Source organism: Schistocerca cancellata, chromosome 3 (assembly GCF_023864275.1).
Source record: "Schistocerca cancellata isolate TAMUIC-IGC-003103 chromosome 3, iqSchCanc2.1, whole genome shotgun sequence".
Classification (NCBI taxonomy): domain Eukaryota; kingdom Metazoa; phylum Arthropoda; class Insecta; order Orthoptera; family Acrididae; genus Schistocerca; species Schistocerca cancellata.
Window position 1 is genome coordinate 280,280,279 of NC_064628.1, and position 15,940 is coordinate 280,296,218.

Genomic DNA, 15,940 nt, shown 5'->3' on the forward strand with positions numbered 1-15,940 from the left:
GATGTGACCTGGGAAACTTTTCGTCAGACTGGTGCTGCTACACTGTTGCAGAGGAGAGGTGGTGCAGGTGCAACCACTAGATAAGGGAATTTTCTTTGCAAGACAATTAGATGTGGTATTTTCAAGCCGTAGGTGGACAATTGTGTTCACGTATAATATATGGAGAGTGAGGAATGATGTACGGACACTACAGGATAGGTTTACAGCGCGTTCAGGAGGCCACGGAGAAGGGTTTCAAGACATACGGAACGAGTATCAGGAATTGAAGCTCTCATACGAAAAGCTGAGAAGGCAGCTGCAACAAGTAATGGAAGTGGTCCCGCAAATGCTCGTTCGCAGGAAATGAGAGTGGTTGGATGCAGGGGGAAAATTGCTGAAAACAGTGTTTGGAACCGCGGACGAGGAAGGTGTAAGGAGCTTAAATAGGACGGTGGGGTCAGTGCAGGAGTTGGCGGAGGAGACAAAGTCAAAAGTGGATTGGCACACGACACGTATAGGTAACATGGAGCAGGGGATATTGAACATCACTAGAACAGTGCGGGAGTTGACGTCAGACCTCGAACGGTATGCAGAAAATATCAGGAAAGTGTTGAATGGGGATATAGAGGCCATACAGGTGAGATTGAGCCGAATAGACGGGAAAATACAAGTAGCAGCTTTATTGAGGGCATTAGCAGACAGGGTGGATGATGCGCGTGTCGAATTGGAAGCGTTATATGAAGCTATGCATCACGCAGTGCATGGGCAATTGAGTGCCACTTTGTTAGGTCCAGATCAGATGCTGAAGGCGTTGCTGAAAGCGCAGAAAGAATTCTTGGAAGGAGTGTGTCATGCCGTGCCTCTGGCGAAGCGAAATTTACCGTTATTCTATCGCATGTCTAAAGTGAGAGTAATTACGGATCCCGCAAGTATACATGTAGAAGTGCAAATACCAGTGATGGGTATCAATTTGCGGTACCAGTGTTATACAGTACACCCATATCCAATTAGATGGGGTGCACTTGGGAAGTGGGTCCAAGCGCAAACTTGGGAAATGTTGTTAGTGTCAAGACGGAGGAGTACTCATGTGGTAATGTCTACGGAAGATTTGACAGACTGTTTCAGGGGAAGTGTTTTATTTGTCCAGCAAAGGAGGTGGCAACCCACAATCATTCGTGTGAGATGCAGTTGTTCTTGGGGAATATGGGAACCTTAGAATGCGAAAAGAAGGTGTTACTTCCGAGACCGAAATTTCAGAAACTTGGGGAACCTTGGATTTACTCTGTGTTCGAACTAGAGACCGTAGTTGCCACTTGTTACAGAAATGGTAGATTGACAGATATATCAAAGCTTGCATTGTGGGGCAGTGGGTTATTGATTAATGGCACTGGATGTGAAATAGTGGGGAAGCATTTTCACCTACCAGCTACTTTCATGGGTACAACAATGATTAACGTGACACAGCCTATCTTGTATTATCCAGAGGAACCAACACACATGTTGCGCTCACCAAAACCTAACTATCATTAACGAGTCCTTGGATCCCACACTGCTACAATCTTTCAATAGCCTGATTATCTCAGAAAAAGAGCAGATCTCCGTTAATCAACTACTGCATCACGTCCAGCAATATCGGGAGAAACTTAAGCAAAACACAATTATATTTGGTGTGTCAACGACTAGCATAATCTTAGTTCTAGTGTTTATTCGTGCAACTTACTTTTGTATACGGAAAAAGATGTCTCATTCTGAAATAACAACCATACATCAAATACCTATGTGATGGATCGGGAATAATGAAACGTAATACAAATAGATAACCAATGATAAGATTGGAATCAGTATTAAGTGTAAATAGATTATTAGCGGATAAGAAAAGTTTGACAGTGCTGAAGGAGTAGTTGTAAGATACCTGTAGAGTATAAGGAAGTATGGCGTGCACAACCAGCAAGTGCAGAATTGTAAAATTCGGGACGAATTTTCTTAAAGGAGGGGGATGTGTAGTGTCGGGGAATAGTAAAGAGTTGGAAACGTGGAATATTGTCAAAGTTTCGTTGCCTATGCCGAGAGCGAGAGGCAGTAGGTTAGCCAAAAGGTAAGAGGATTGCACATGTATCGGAATGTGTCGTCCCGTAGGGGCAATGGCCTGGTTACACAACAGGCGAGAGAGAATTGCTTAGCACACGAGTTTGTGTTAGACGGAGACTTTCGTAGAGTGTAATACAGAGAAGTGAAGGGAGACGAAAATTTAATAGTCATGGGTGACTGGAATTCAAGAGCAGGAAAAGGGAGAGAAGGAAACATAGTAGGTGAATATGGATTGGGGCTAAGAAATGAAAGAGGAAGCCGCCTGGTAGAATTGTGCACAGAGCATAACTTAATCACAGCTAACACTTGGTTAAAGAATCATGAAAGAAGGTTGTAAGGTTGTATACATGGAAGAACCCTGGAGATACTGACAGGTTTCAGATAGATTATATAATGGTAATGTGGTGTCACCGCCAGACACCACACTTGCTAGGTGGTAGCCTTTAAATCAGCTGCGGTCCGCTAGTATACGTCGGACCCGCGTGTCGCCACTGTCAGTGATTGCAGACCGAGCGCCGCCACATGGCAGGTCTAGAGAGGCGTCCTAGCACTCGCCCCAGTTGTACAACCGACTTTGCTAGAGATGGAACTGACAAATTACGCTCTCATTTGCCGAGACGATAGTTAGCATAGCCTTCAGCTACGTCATTTGCTACGACCTAGCAAGGCGCCATATCCTTTGCTATTTATCTTGTGAAGCATGTACAATCAAGAGCGATGTTCTCCAATTATGGATTAAAGTTAAGTATTCCAGAAGCTATGTACTATTCTTGGCTACTATAATTCCTTGACATTTTCCAGACCTCACGCCAGCCTGCGTGAGCTTAAACGCGTGCCTTTCGGCTTCCTCCAAAATCCGTGAATTGGCTCCTGCCAATTCACAACAGGTAAGACAGAGATTTAGGAACCAGGTCTTAAATTGTAAGACATTTCCAGGGGCAAATGTTGACTCTGACCACAATCTACTGGTTATGAACCGTAGATTAAAACTGAAGAAACTGCAAAAAGGTGGTACTTTAAGGAGATGGGCCCTGGATAAACTGACTAAACCAGAGGTTGTACAGAGTTTCAGGGAGAGCATAAGGGAACAATTGACAAGAATGGGGGAAAGAAATACAGTAGAAGAAGAATGGGTAGCTTTGAGGGATGAAGTAGTGAAAGCAGCAGAGAATCAAGAAGGTAAAAAGATGAGGGCTAGTAGAAATCCTTGGGTGACAGAAGAAATATTGAATTTAATTGATGAAAGGAGAAAATATAAAAATGCAGTAAATGAAGCAGGCAAAAAAGAATACAAATGTCTCAAAAATGAGATCGACAGGAAGTGCAAAATGGCTAAGCAGGGATGGCTAGAGGACAAATGTAAGGATGTAGAGGCTTATCTCACTAGGGGTAAAATAGATACTGCCTGTAGGAAAATTAAAGAGACCTTTGGAGAAAAGAGAACCACTTGTATGAATATCAAGAGCTCAGATGGAAACCCAGTTCTAACCAAAGAAGGGAAAGCAGAAAGGAGGAAGGAGTATATAGAGGGTCTATACAATGGCGATTTACTTGAGGGCAATGTTATAGAAATGGAAGAGGATGTAGATGAAGATGAAATTGGAGATATGATACTGCGTGAAGAGTTTGATAGAGCACTGAAAGACCTAAGTCAAAACAATGCCCCGGGAGTAGACAACATTCCATTAGAACTACTGACAGCCTTGGGAGAGCCAGTTCTGACAAAACTCTACCATCTGGTGAGCAAGATGTATGAGACAGGCGAAATACCCTCAGACTTGAAGAAGAATATAATAATTCCAATCCCAAAGAAAGCAGGCGTTGACAGATGTGAAAATTACCGAACTATCAGTTTAATAAGTCATGGCTGCAAAACACTAACTTAAATTCTTTACAGACGAATGGAAAAACTGGTAGAAGCCGACATCGGGGAAGATCAGTTTGGATTCCGTAGAAATATGGGAGCACGTGAGGCAATACTGACTCTACGACTTATTTTAGAAGCTAGATTAAGAAAAGGCAAACCTACGTTTCTAGCATTTGTAGACTTAGAGAAAGGTTTTGATAATGTTGACTGGAATACTCTCTTTCAAATTCTGAAGGTGGCAGGGATAAAATACAGAGAGCAAAAGGCTATTTACAATTTGTACACAAAGCAGATGGCTGTTATAAGGGTCGAGGGTCATGAAAGGGAAGCAGTGGTTGGGAAGGGAGTGAGACAGGGTTGTAGCCTCTCCCCGATGTTGTTCAATGTGTATATTGAGCAAGCAGTAAAGGAAACAAAAGAAAAATTTGGAGTAGGTATTAAAATCCATGGAGAAAAAATAAAAACTTTAAGGTTCGCCGGTGACATTGTAATTCTGTCGGAGACAGCAAAGTACTTGGAAGAGCAGTTGAATGGAATGGACAGCGTCTTGAAAGGAGGATATAAGATGAACATCAACAAAAGCAAAACGAGGATAATGGAATGTAGTCAAATTAAATCAAGTGATGCTGAGGGAATTAGATTAGGAAATGAGACACTTAAAGTAGTAAAGGAGTTTTGCTATTTGGGGAGCAAAATAACTGATGATGGTCAAAGTAGAGAGGATATGAAATGTAGACTGGCAATGGCAAGAAAAGAGTTTCTGAAGAAGAGAAATTTGTTAACATCGAGTATAGATTTAAGTGTCAGGAAGTCGTTTCTGGAAGTATTTGTATGGAGTGTAGCCATGTATGGAAGTGAAACATGGACGATAAATAGAGAGGAGAAGAGAATCTTTCGTAATGTGGTGCTACAGAAGAATACTGAAGATTAGATGGGTAGATCACATAGCTAATGAGGAGGTATTGAATAGAATTGGGGAGAAGAGGAGTTTGTGGCACAACTTGACAAGAAGAAGGGACCAGTTAGTAGGACATGTTCTGAGGCATCAAGGGATCACAAATTTAGCATTGGAGGGCAGTGTGGAGGGTAAAAGTCATAGAGGGAGACCAAGAGATGAATACACTAAGCAGATTCAGAAGGACATAGGTTGCAGTAAGTACTGGGAGATGAAGAAGCTTGCACAGGATAGAGTAGCATGGAGAGCTGCATCAAACCAGTCTCAGGACTGAAGACCACCACAGCAACAACAACAACAACAACAAGACAGAGGTATAGCTTCAGCTGTACTGCATTTCATAACTTCGCATAAGTCTGCCGTAACAACACGTAACTCTGTCACAAGAACACCTAAGGGGCGAGTACAACAGATAAATCAGCAGTATAAGTGGAACGAATGCGTTCATTACAAACAAGCATGACGTCAGGACATCGCTCGTGCTTCCTTTAAATACGCCAGCTTTGATAGCAACAAGGCACTCACAGTCAGACTTGGAGTTAGATGTGTACTGGGTCACTGCCTAGCGCTCAGCACGGTGATCGACATGTTAATCTTTATTAAGGATATGTTGCAGTAAGGATGGGCTATCCAGCAGCAGACGTAAGGGGACAGTACCAGCTCTGGTCCTCTCTGCTGTAGCTGTCAATCATCAACTCAGGGTTAGCAGACATCGCGGCAGACTCGCTCGCTGCCAATGCTGACCACATCAGTGAGCTGTCGTCGAGATCGTGTGGGGCCTAGGCCCTGTGCATCCGCCGTCACAACCAGGTGAGCCGACGACGCTGGAGGACTGCAGCCAGTTCCGCCCATCCACCGCGGACAAGCCACCAGGAGGAGCAGGGAAGAAGACGGGGTGGGTGAGAACGCTTCTCGTGCCGACAGTGCCGGGAATCCAACCCTTAGAGCCTCCTATGCGCAGCGGCCTGCTGTCCACCGCTGAGGCGGCCGCCCGGCCAGCCAGCCAGGCGCCGCCAGCCACGCGCAGCTGAAGTAAGGACGTTCCACCGCTACGTCACAGCACGTGGCGCTGCGCTAGCAAGACTGGTGCAGCCCGGAGCTGGTGCCATCGCTCCGAGTAAGCGAGGACTCGGGGAAGGTCGTTGATATCACCAAGCTCAGACAGCCTGTGTTACGCAGGCCACATTGTACTCGGCAAAGGAAAGGACAGTATTACATAATTTCAAAACAGTTCCTGACCTAATCATCTTCCCAGCACACAAAGGCTCCACCAATCTCGTGACGACTCACAGCGACTACCTGGTGGAAGGCCCCTGCCAATTGTCTCACTCATACACCTACAAACTCTGCCAGTGTGATCCCATCCCAGAAGCCCAACATAACCTTCAATCTCTGATTAAAGCCTTAGGCCCTCCCAGAACCTCTCTACTGAATCCTCACCCCTACGACACCCCTCCTCTCCCCTCTACTCACTGCCCAAAATTCAAAAACTCAACAATACTGGACACACAATTTTAGCTGGTTATTGTGCTCCCACTGAATGGATTTTGGCCCTCATTGACCACCACCTCCAACCAACTGCCCATAATCTAGCCTCCCACCTCAAAGATACTAACCACTTCCTTCACCAAGTCTCCACCATATCCATCCCTTTACATACTGGTCACTGCTGATGTCACTTCCCCATACACCAACATCCCTAATTCCCACGGTCTTGCCACATTTTAACACCACCTATATCAACATCCTTCAGACTCAAAACCCACTACCTTATTCCTCATACCCCTAACTAATTTTATCCCAATACATAACAACTTCTCCTCTGAAGGGTAGGCATACAAACAAATCTGTGGCACAGCCACTGGTACCTGCATGACACCCTCTTATTCCAATCTGTTTATGAGCCATCAAAAAACATTCCTGGCCTCTCAAACCCCAAACCCTTGGTCTAGTTCATGTTCACTGATGATAGCATCATGATTTGGGCTCAGGGCCAAGACACCGTACCCTCATTCCTTCAAAACATCAACACCTCTCCCATTCACTTCATTTGATCCTTTTCAACCCAGCATGCTATCTTCCTGGATATTGACCACCACCACCACCACCTCCTCCTCCTCCTCCTCCTCCTCCCCCCCCCTGCCCCGCCCTGATGGCTCCATCCACATCTCTTTCCACATTAAACCAACCAAACACCAACAGTACCTGCATCTTTGCCATCTCTCCCACACCAAAAAATCGTTCCCTTTTCCAATATGCTGAAAGTCTCACAAAGGCCTTCACAGACAGACACTAACCCCCAGACGTAGTCCATAAACATACATCCCACGCTATTTCCCCGCACACCCCTAATCCTCCCACCACCCCTAAAAGCCAGCTACAAAAGAGTGCCCCCCTTCATCACCCATTACCACACTGGACTGTAACACAGAACCACATCCTCCATCAGGGCTTTGATTATCTACGATCATGCCCTGAAATGAGTGGTGTTCTATCACTCACCCAACCTCCACAATGTCCTAGTACATCCCTTATAACACTCCCACAGGGGTCAGACCCGCTATGGAAGACCCAGATGCAAAATCTGCCCCATCCATGCACCCAGCACTTCCTATTCCAGCCCTGTCACAGCCCCATCTTACCCCATCAAAGCCTGAGGCAGCTGTGAATGCAGCCATGTCTTATACCAGTCATGCTCCAACCACTGCACAGTTTTTTTTCCCCCTTCATATGAGTACAGCTACTCACCAGCTGTCCACCAGGATGAATGGCCACTGCCAGAGTATGGCAAAGAGCAAAGTATGGCAAAGAGCAAAGTATGGCAAAGAGCAAAGTATGGCAAAGAGCAAAGTATGGCAAAGAGCAAAGTATGGCAAAGAGCAAAGTATGGCAAAGAGCAAAGTATGTCAAAGAGCAAAGTACACCACCCACTGACACAACATGCAGCTGAACATAATATGCTTGATTTCAATAGCTGCTTTGCAATCTGGGCCATCTGGCTCCTCCCCTCCACCACCAGCTTTTCTGAACTGCACAGATGGGAGTTAGCCTTACAGGGGATTCTCCACTCCTGAAATTATCCCGACCTCAATCTATGGTAACCTACTGTCCCCACACTCTTCACCCAACAGTTTCTGCCCCCTCTATCCTGTCACCTGCCCCCTTTTCATATCCCCCACCCTCATTGTGTCCTGCTCTCTGCCAATGCACCCACCCATCCTTTCCCCTTCTCTGCTCCTCTCCTTTTCCACTGCCCATGTTTTTCACCCCACACCCCACCTCCTGAAGCTATGCCTGGGAGTCTAATCAGGCTGCCCTGCATGCCCATCCTGCCAGCACCCTTCTTTCCCCCCACCCATACCCCGCTATCCCTCTCCTTTGCCTGCCCCACTCCAGATTGCTATTCACCTCACAGTCACATTCTGGTCAGAACTGCCGGTGGTAGTGATCGTGTGCGGTTGCTGAAGGAGGCCTAGGTCGAAAGCTATAATGTGTAACAATCTAGTCGTTTTGCCTGTTTGCAACTCAACAGGTCATCTTTACAGTGTGTAGCAATCTATCCTTTACCTAATATTGTTGGAACCTTGAGTTGCGTTACTAACAATGAAAAATGTAGCCAGGCAACAGTCAATTCAACATCAGATGCTATTAACTTATGGTGACGTAAATCAGCTTGTTCTGACCAGATCGGCTGAAAATAATTTTTAGCTCCATCCAAAATTTGAAAGTTTTACTCATAATCACATGATAGCATTAGTGTGTACCCAAGAAGGTACTTCTTAGGCTCATAATATTATAACAAAAAATAAAAAATGATCTCTGGCTTTTAGATCAACTAAAAAACTTCTCTCCTTCTTTTGTTTGTATCACAGGTACCAGGATGTTATAACATAAGCACTAGAGAAAAGGAGGAAGATTAGTTTTTTAATGCTCTGCTGAGAGCAGAAGCTCTGAGAAGACCAGAGTGGGCCATGGATCAGGCAGTGACTTTCACAGGAACTGTTCCAGTACTGCCATAAGTTATTTCGAGATACCACAAAATACATGAATTGGATGGTTAGACAAGGATTTGAACTGCTGTCCTCCCGAATGCAAGTCTAGTGTGTTATCAGTGTGCTGCCCTACTTGGAAACAGCAACTACATGGGCATGGGTAGTATGGCTGTAAAGTATTATTTTGTCACCCTAGAAAACACAATTAAGATACCAAACTCTAATGACAAGCTTTTTCCTCTTTAACTCGTGATAACTGAAGGACACCAGAAGAACAAATATGTCCTCCCTTGGTAGAATACAGGTTCTCCAGTGTTATCTTTGAATGTACTAGTCATTGTATAAATCTGAATGTGGTTTATTGGATTTACAATTGAAGACTGGAAGTGGGACAAGCTGAATGTGCCAAAAATAAATATTTAGGAAATTGGGAAGAAACCTTACGGAAGTTATATTACAAACAATTTGTAGTTAATGAAATATAAATTCTGATGACAAATGTTGATGGTGTTAGGACAGCAACCAGCCACAAATTTACTTTCAGTTCCTTTATTCAAAGGTTACCGTTACCGGTTTCGAATTGTTGTGATTCATCCTCAGACAGTTTACATGCTTTCTTTATGACGTGGTGTGTTTTTTACAGATTAATTGTCCTAAAATATAAATAATACATAATTATAAACACGCCACACACAGATGGTTGCATTACATATTTTCGTTGCATGTGACTTACATGAAACGTAGGTTTCGAGTGTTTGTTTGCATAAAATTTGTCCAACAGATGTAAATGCATTCCCACTGCATTCTTATTGTTGCACACGTAAATTTTTCTCACCGAACACTTAAGATTTGTCACTGAGATGATTTCTACCACGCTCCACATGTTTTGATACATACAAAGAGCTTACAAACAGCTGTCCTAACACCATCAACATTTGTCTTCAAACAACAGCCACGGTCTCCATCATGTCGTCATATGACAAAATTGCATAAATTCTGATATTTGACATCACTGTTAACATTTCACACAAACACATTTTAAAAAGGAACAGACCCCCATAAATCTTAAGATTTTGGTAAGGCTGAATGTGCCATGCTCCTTTACCAAGAAAATGCTAAATGTCCATGTAAATTCTTACAATCTAATATCGCTTACACAAAAATTCATAAAATGCTCTATATTCCACGTCAAGAAACGTGATCATAACAAGTAGATCCTTCTTTTTCTCTTCACTTAATGTGTTTGGCAGTGGAAGCTGGTGCACATTTCCTAAGGGCGGCAGTCATTGAAGTTCTGTCCCTTTTTTAACACAGAGAACTCAGTCCAGTCTGCTTCATCACAATGAGTTTTCATAAGAATCTTTCCCTTCTTGTCTAAACTAAAGTGTCTAGCTGAAGCTTTGATTATCTTTAGTTAGATGGTGATAAGATATGTATTAACTAAGGAAGCCAGATCCAAGAAATCAACTTCACCCATGCTGATCACCTACAAGGATCTTTTACTCTAGCTGTGGCCACCATATCTCCCAGTTCTTCAGGCACCATGATTTTAACCTTTTTTTTCCTTTTCTCTATAATACCTAAGTCTTGATCAGAAGGTATGTAACTATGACCAAATACTAAATACTTGATTTCAGCACTTTCAAAGATACCTTCTGAAACAAGCAAAATTGAAGCCATCAACATTATACGATTTTTGTTCTGTCCGATGCAGTTATTACACCACAAAATGAGTTCCTTTTTGTGCATGATCCCATAGCTATAACCTATAATACACAGGATGGCATTTCATTACCTCCTTGGTCAACTAGGTCACCATGCCACATGCACATGAATAATTTGCCCAAAACAGCTTGTATTCCCAACTTATAATTTGAGAGTTGTCTTGAGTAAAACATGTTGCTGAGTGTCCACGTACGTGTAAACAAAACTTCTTGCCAATCTCTGGACACAGTGCATGTTTTACTTAAGGGCATCTATGAAATTGTAAAGTCGATTTTCATCAAGTCCGGAGCTTTCTTGGCATTTTCATGATGAGTTAACAGTGCAGAATTGGCAGATTCATCGGAGATAACTTTAGTTTGCAAACTCAGCTTATCAAATAGTTCACACGTGCTCTTTCTTGGTTTGCTGAAAGAAACATAGCTGAAGAATTTCTTGAAGATGGTAGAAAAATATTTGTAAGTCAGTGAGGAAGCCACATGTTTTTCTTGAAAAGATGCATGCATATGGTTTTTATTTACGTTCTGGCTGAAATATTTCTTTACCTAACTTTCTTCTGCTGCAGTAACATTCTTCTCTGGGAAAACTATTAATGTCTGCTTTGATTAGATTCATGTTTTCATCGTTGAACTTTTTTTATAAGCATGAGAAACCTGCAATGTTTCCTCTACAGTCATCATACATTGTTTCTCCCTTTTCAAGTTTCTCTTCAAGAGTCTGTAGTTGTGGGAAAAAATTCAAAAAAGAAATTTTTACTACATACTTGCACGCATCTTCCTGAAGCATTAGGTACTGTGCAATACATGCTGGCTTGCTTCCTGCTCTCTTAGGGCTTATCATATCCACTGTGACGTCTTCTGTCAACACAAGTTACTTAAAAGCACCCTATTAAGTATATACCCTGTTGCTCTTCAGAGAGTTGGTAGAACTGCACAACCACAAGCTCTCTGTGTTCATACAATAATGACTTGCAGGGATATCTGCATTTGCACAGCACCTGAAAACAAACCTATATAATATCAAAGAGAATAGTAATAATGAAACTAAAATGGTAATATTCCTCATAGATATTTTATTATGTAATGCAAAATACAGCACAATACCTATGGTTTGAACTGCTTAGGAACAGCAGCTGTCCCTTTCTACATTGAATATGGGCTTCTATGAATTATCAGCTCCAAGTGTCATTTTTAGTTCAAAAATGGTTTAAATGGCTCTGAGCACTATGGGGCTTCACATCTGAGGTCATCAGTCCCCTACAACTTAGAACTACTTAAATCTAACTAACCTATGGACATCACACACATCCATGCCCGAGGCAGGATTTGAACCTGCGACCATAGCAGTCGCGCGGTTCCAGACTGAAGCGCCTAGAACCACTCTGCCACTGCGGCCGGCCTCATTTTTAGTTAAAAACGTTTTCTTTCTTTTCCTTTACATTATAGCAATAAACAGTATCAATGCAAGTACACAAGACTCAAAGTACTACAATGGTATAGCTCACACCAGACACAGGTTACAACAATCACTGCCTTTAGGCACAACAAATTCAGCATTCACCGTACCGCTGCCATCGAACATCCATTCTCCTACATCTATTGGAATTCTTGTGAACATAATGAAACCTTTGTGGTACTTCAATATCTTCCATGTTATTTACTTTGGCATATACAACAGTTTCCATGAAAAATTTGACATTGCATAATTTTGGCACTTTCAACATTTCTGACTTCCAGGCTTCAATAGTTGCTGGAACATGATCATTAGACAGACGTCTACTAAACATCACTTTCAGTGAAAAGGTTGCACACCATAAACTTGCACACAGAATTTGCCCTTTGTGCTGGAATTTTCTTCAGTAACATACAAGGTGGACTCTCCTGGAATTATTGTATATTATTAGCTGTTGGTCTTTCTGGAGGTTTGGAATAGTCTTGGTGTGTTTGTTGCTGCATTCAGATGACAGATGCACTTTTAATGCTCTAGGCAGGTCTGTGTAAACCAGCCTGTACTGCCCCTAACATACATTTTGCTTTCAGAGACTATTCAATAAATGGATTGAGACTTGTTTACACAAGGGAGGTGGTACATGTATATGTACATATATACCTATGTACTTTGCAAGTCTCTGTACAGGAAATGGTGGAGATTACATTGTTCCAATGTCAGTGATTTTTTGTCTTGTCTCGGATAGTAGCCAACAATATAGTACAGTATTGAATATCTTTTGGAAATCCAGGAACACAGAAATTACACATTCATTTATATCTATTGTTTGCATGACACTATGTATAAACAAATCAAGCTGTGTTTCACTGGGTGGTTTTTCCTGAATCTGTGCTGATTCTTTCAATGAACAGAACTTCATAAACTCTGAACTGAGAGTAGGCTCTAGGATCCTGCAACAGATTAATGCATGTGATACCTGTTTTAATTCTGTGCAGCTGATCTCTTACACTTTCTGTAAATAGGAATGAGCTGTGCTCTTTTACAGTCATGTGGGATTATTTGGAGCTCAAGGGACTATTGATAAATAGGATCTTATAAAGGAACTAATTCTGCAACAGTCTTAACTGTTTTTCAATACTGGGGATGGTACTATCAATATCTCTCATTTGTGAGTCCGCACAGTCGTCAAACATTGGTACAATAGTATCCTCATGTGTGAATACCTCTTTAAATATGGAATTTAATATTTCTGCTGTCTTCTGTTTCAACAACAGACAGATTCACAGTAGAATGCATGGAAGATTTGGACCCATTCATTGACTTTACCTATAATCAGAACTTCCTGGTGTTAACAAAGATATTCACCTGGGTCTGACTGCGAACATTACTGTAGGCTTCAAACACAGATATATTGCTTTTAATTTTTCTTTATCAGTTTGCCTGCAGTCTTTTTTATGAGACTGTAGTGCTCTCCAAACAACACAATTATTTAGAATACATTTACGCAGACTGTGGATGTCTTTCAGCTTTAACCACAAAATATTCTCTTAGCTTTCTTGATGGCCTTCCAAGCTTTGGTGACTGCTACTCCTGTAACAGTATCATGATTGCTAATTCCAATCTCACTGGTGACACTCTCTAGAAGATTGTGTCTCTTTTTAACTGGGAATCAGAAATATGTTTTTTGCGTGTGGATTATTAGACTAGTTGTTTGAGGCAATTGTCAGAGTTTCTCAATATTACTTCACAAGACTGATTGTTCTTACTGCTGATAACACGTCAGTGGTTTTCCCCTGTTGGTGCTAAACAGGTTGAAGTCACCAACCACTACAACCACTACTACTACTACTACTACTACTACTACTACTACTATTACTGTATGCTCAAGGTATTTCCTTGCTGTCTTTAAATGGCTGTATCATGATATGTGTGAATCAGGTGGTCAGTAAAAACATCCTGTTATTAATTTAAGCCCACAGAACTCCTCATTAGACTTAATGCTACTGCTTACTTCTGTAAACATTCATCTTCCTGGGAAGCCTAACCAGTATTTCCAATATATGTTCCATGTATTGTCAAAAATTTCCCTATCTCTACTTTGGGTTTCATGCACCTCTCAGTTAGCATGATGTGGGGATGACTGCTTTCTATGAGAGTTGTGAGCTCTGGGATTTTGTTGTGAATACTCTGGTAGTTTAGCAGTGAATATTTTGAGATTATCCTTCCCTACATTCGCTATCTGGCTTACTGAAATAGTGGTTTATGTGATGCTAGTTTTTCTACTAAGGGTCTCAGTAATGTAAAAATGACAAACATATGCATTCCACATTTCCCTGCCACCTGAGTAGCCATGTATAGTAAATATTGCACACCTGACCAATCCACGGTGACTCTACAGTTCTCCACTGAGCAACATAGTTCAAGGAATCTACTGCTAATCTTGTTGCAGACCCAGCAAAGCCTTGGGTTTAGACCCTCATGCAGCTCGTAACTGGCACCCAATTAGTCTTAGGATTAATGCTGGAAATTGACAACTGTGCAGAAGCCTCACAAATGAGGCTAACATTCATCACCATGTCCACCAGTCTCTGTAAAGAACTGGAAATTGTCTCAGAATCCAGGTGCCAACATAAGTGAGGATCTGCATGTGATACAACTGGTGCTTTCAACTGTTTCTAAGACAACCACTTCCAACTGGCAGACAATTCCTTCCAGAAGAACACTGAGTGAACACTTGGTTCATTTCATTGTTGTGATGCTCTTTCCCCAAGAGAGCTCATCACACATCTAACACTGGAACTGATCACCACTAACAGCCTTTCCTTTCCCTATGCAGTTGCCCTAATCATGTCAAAAGTGAAACCACTGCATAAGCAGGAGAGGCAAGACTCAGTAGCTGTCTCATTTTTAAGCTTTAGGCAATGCCTCAAACCATTTGTTAGAGGTATGGAGCTAGTCTCACAAGTGCTGGCTGTATCATGCTATGTGCCTACTGTGAGGGAATGCCTCATGCAGCAGTTTTAAATGTGTTGTGACTCCACAGAATAAAGGTGCTTTACCCACGTTGCATATCATGTAATCCCATATCAACTTCAATTACTGAAGTCTATGAAATGAATGAGACTGGAATACATGCTGTTTGTTGAGATTTTCCACATTTGGAGGATGTGGAACATTTGCCAAAATACATGTCCCATTGTAGCCGAGTACATCATCAATGGGCTGCATCATTTTATTCTGGCTCTTTTAGGACTATGACAATACTATGACACAGGGATTTCAATGTATACCAGGACAGCAGCCATGTATCTGCAAACTAACTAACTCACTAACCAACCAACCAGATTTAGGTTGAAGCTCTTCTGTTCATGTTTGCTTACAAACAGATTTGTTCTTGGAGAGGGTAACCATGAGCAAAACATAATTTCTTTTTATTCCCCAGACATATTTTGCTGAAGTTACAGCATCAAAGTGAGTTTTATGTTATCTTCTTGTTACAACATGCTGTGGATTTCCTGGATTTTATGTGATTCAATGTAGGTGTTTTGTTTCAACAAACAACTACAATGAATTACAGAAAATCCAGAATTTGAGAAAAGCAATTTCCTACAAAGCTATGAGTAATTAAGTGTTATTTGACAGACATGCATTCAGTATTAAGATATTTAAGATTTCCAAGTCACAAGAGGAAAAATCATTATAATAATTACTCTAATGAGAGATATTTTGTCTAGGACTGTCAGTGACTGAACTGTCTACATTAGGGATATTTTTACTAGTAATATGCCATCATTTATAGGCATCTCTAAAATCAAGTTGTCATAAATGACCATCACAACAACAATTCTTAGGTTAACCAAAATTTTACTGTACTTTTTGTAAATACGT

At 41.8% G+C, this 15,940-nt stretch overlaps 1 protein-coding gene across 1 annotated transcript in view; it reads right to left on the bottom strand.

Moving 5' to 3' along the window:
• LOC126174941 (protein spartin) overlaps positions 1-15,940 on the bottom strand; it is a 130,699-nt gene that overhangs the window by 10,069 nt on the left and 104,690 nt on the right. The window lies entirely within an intron of this gene.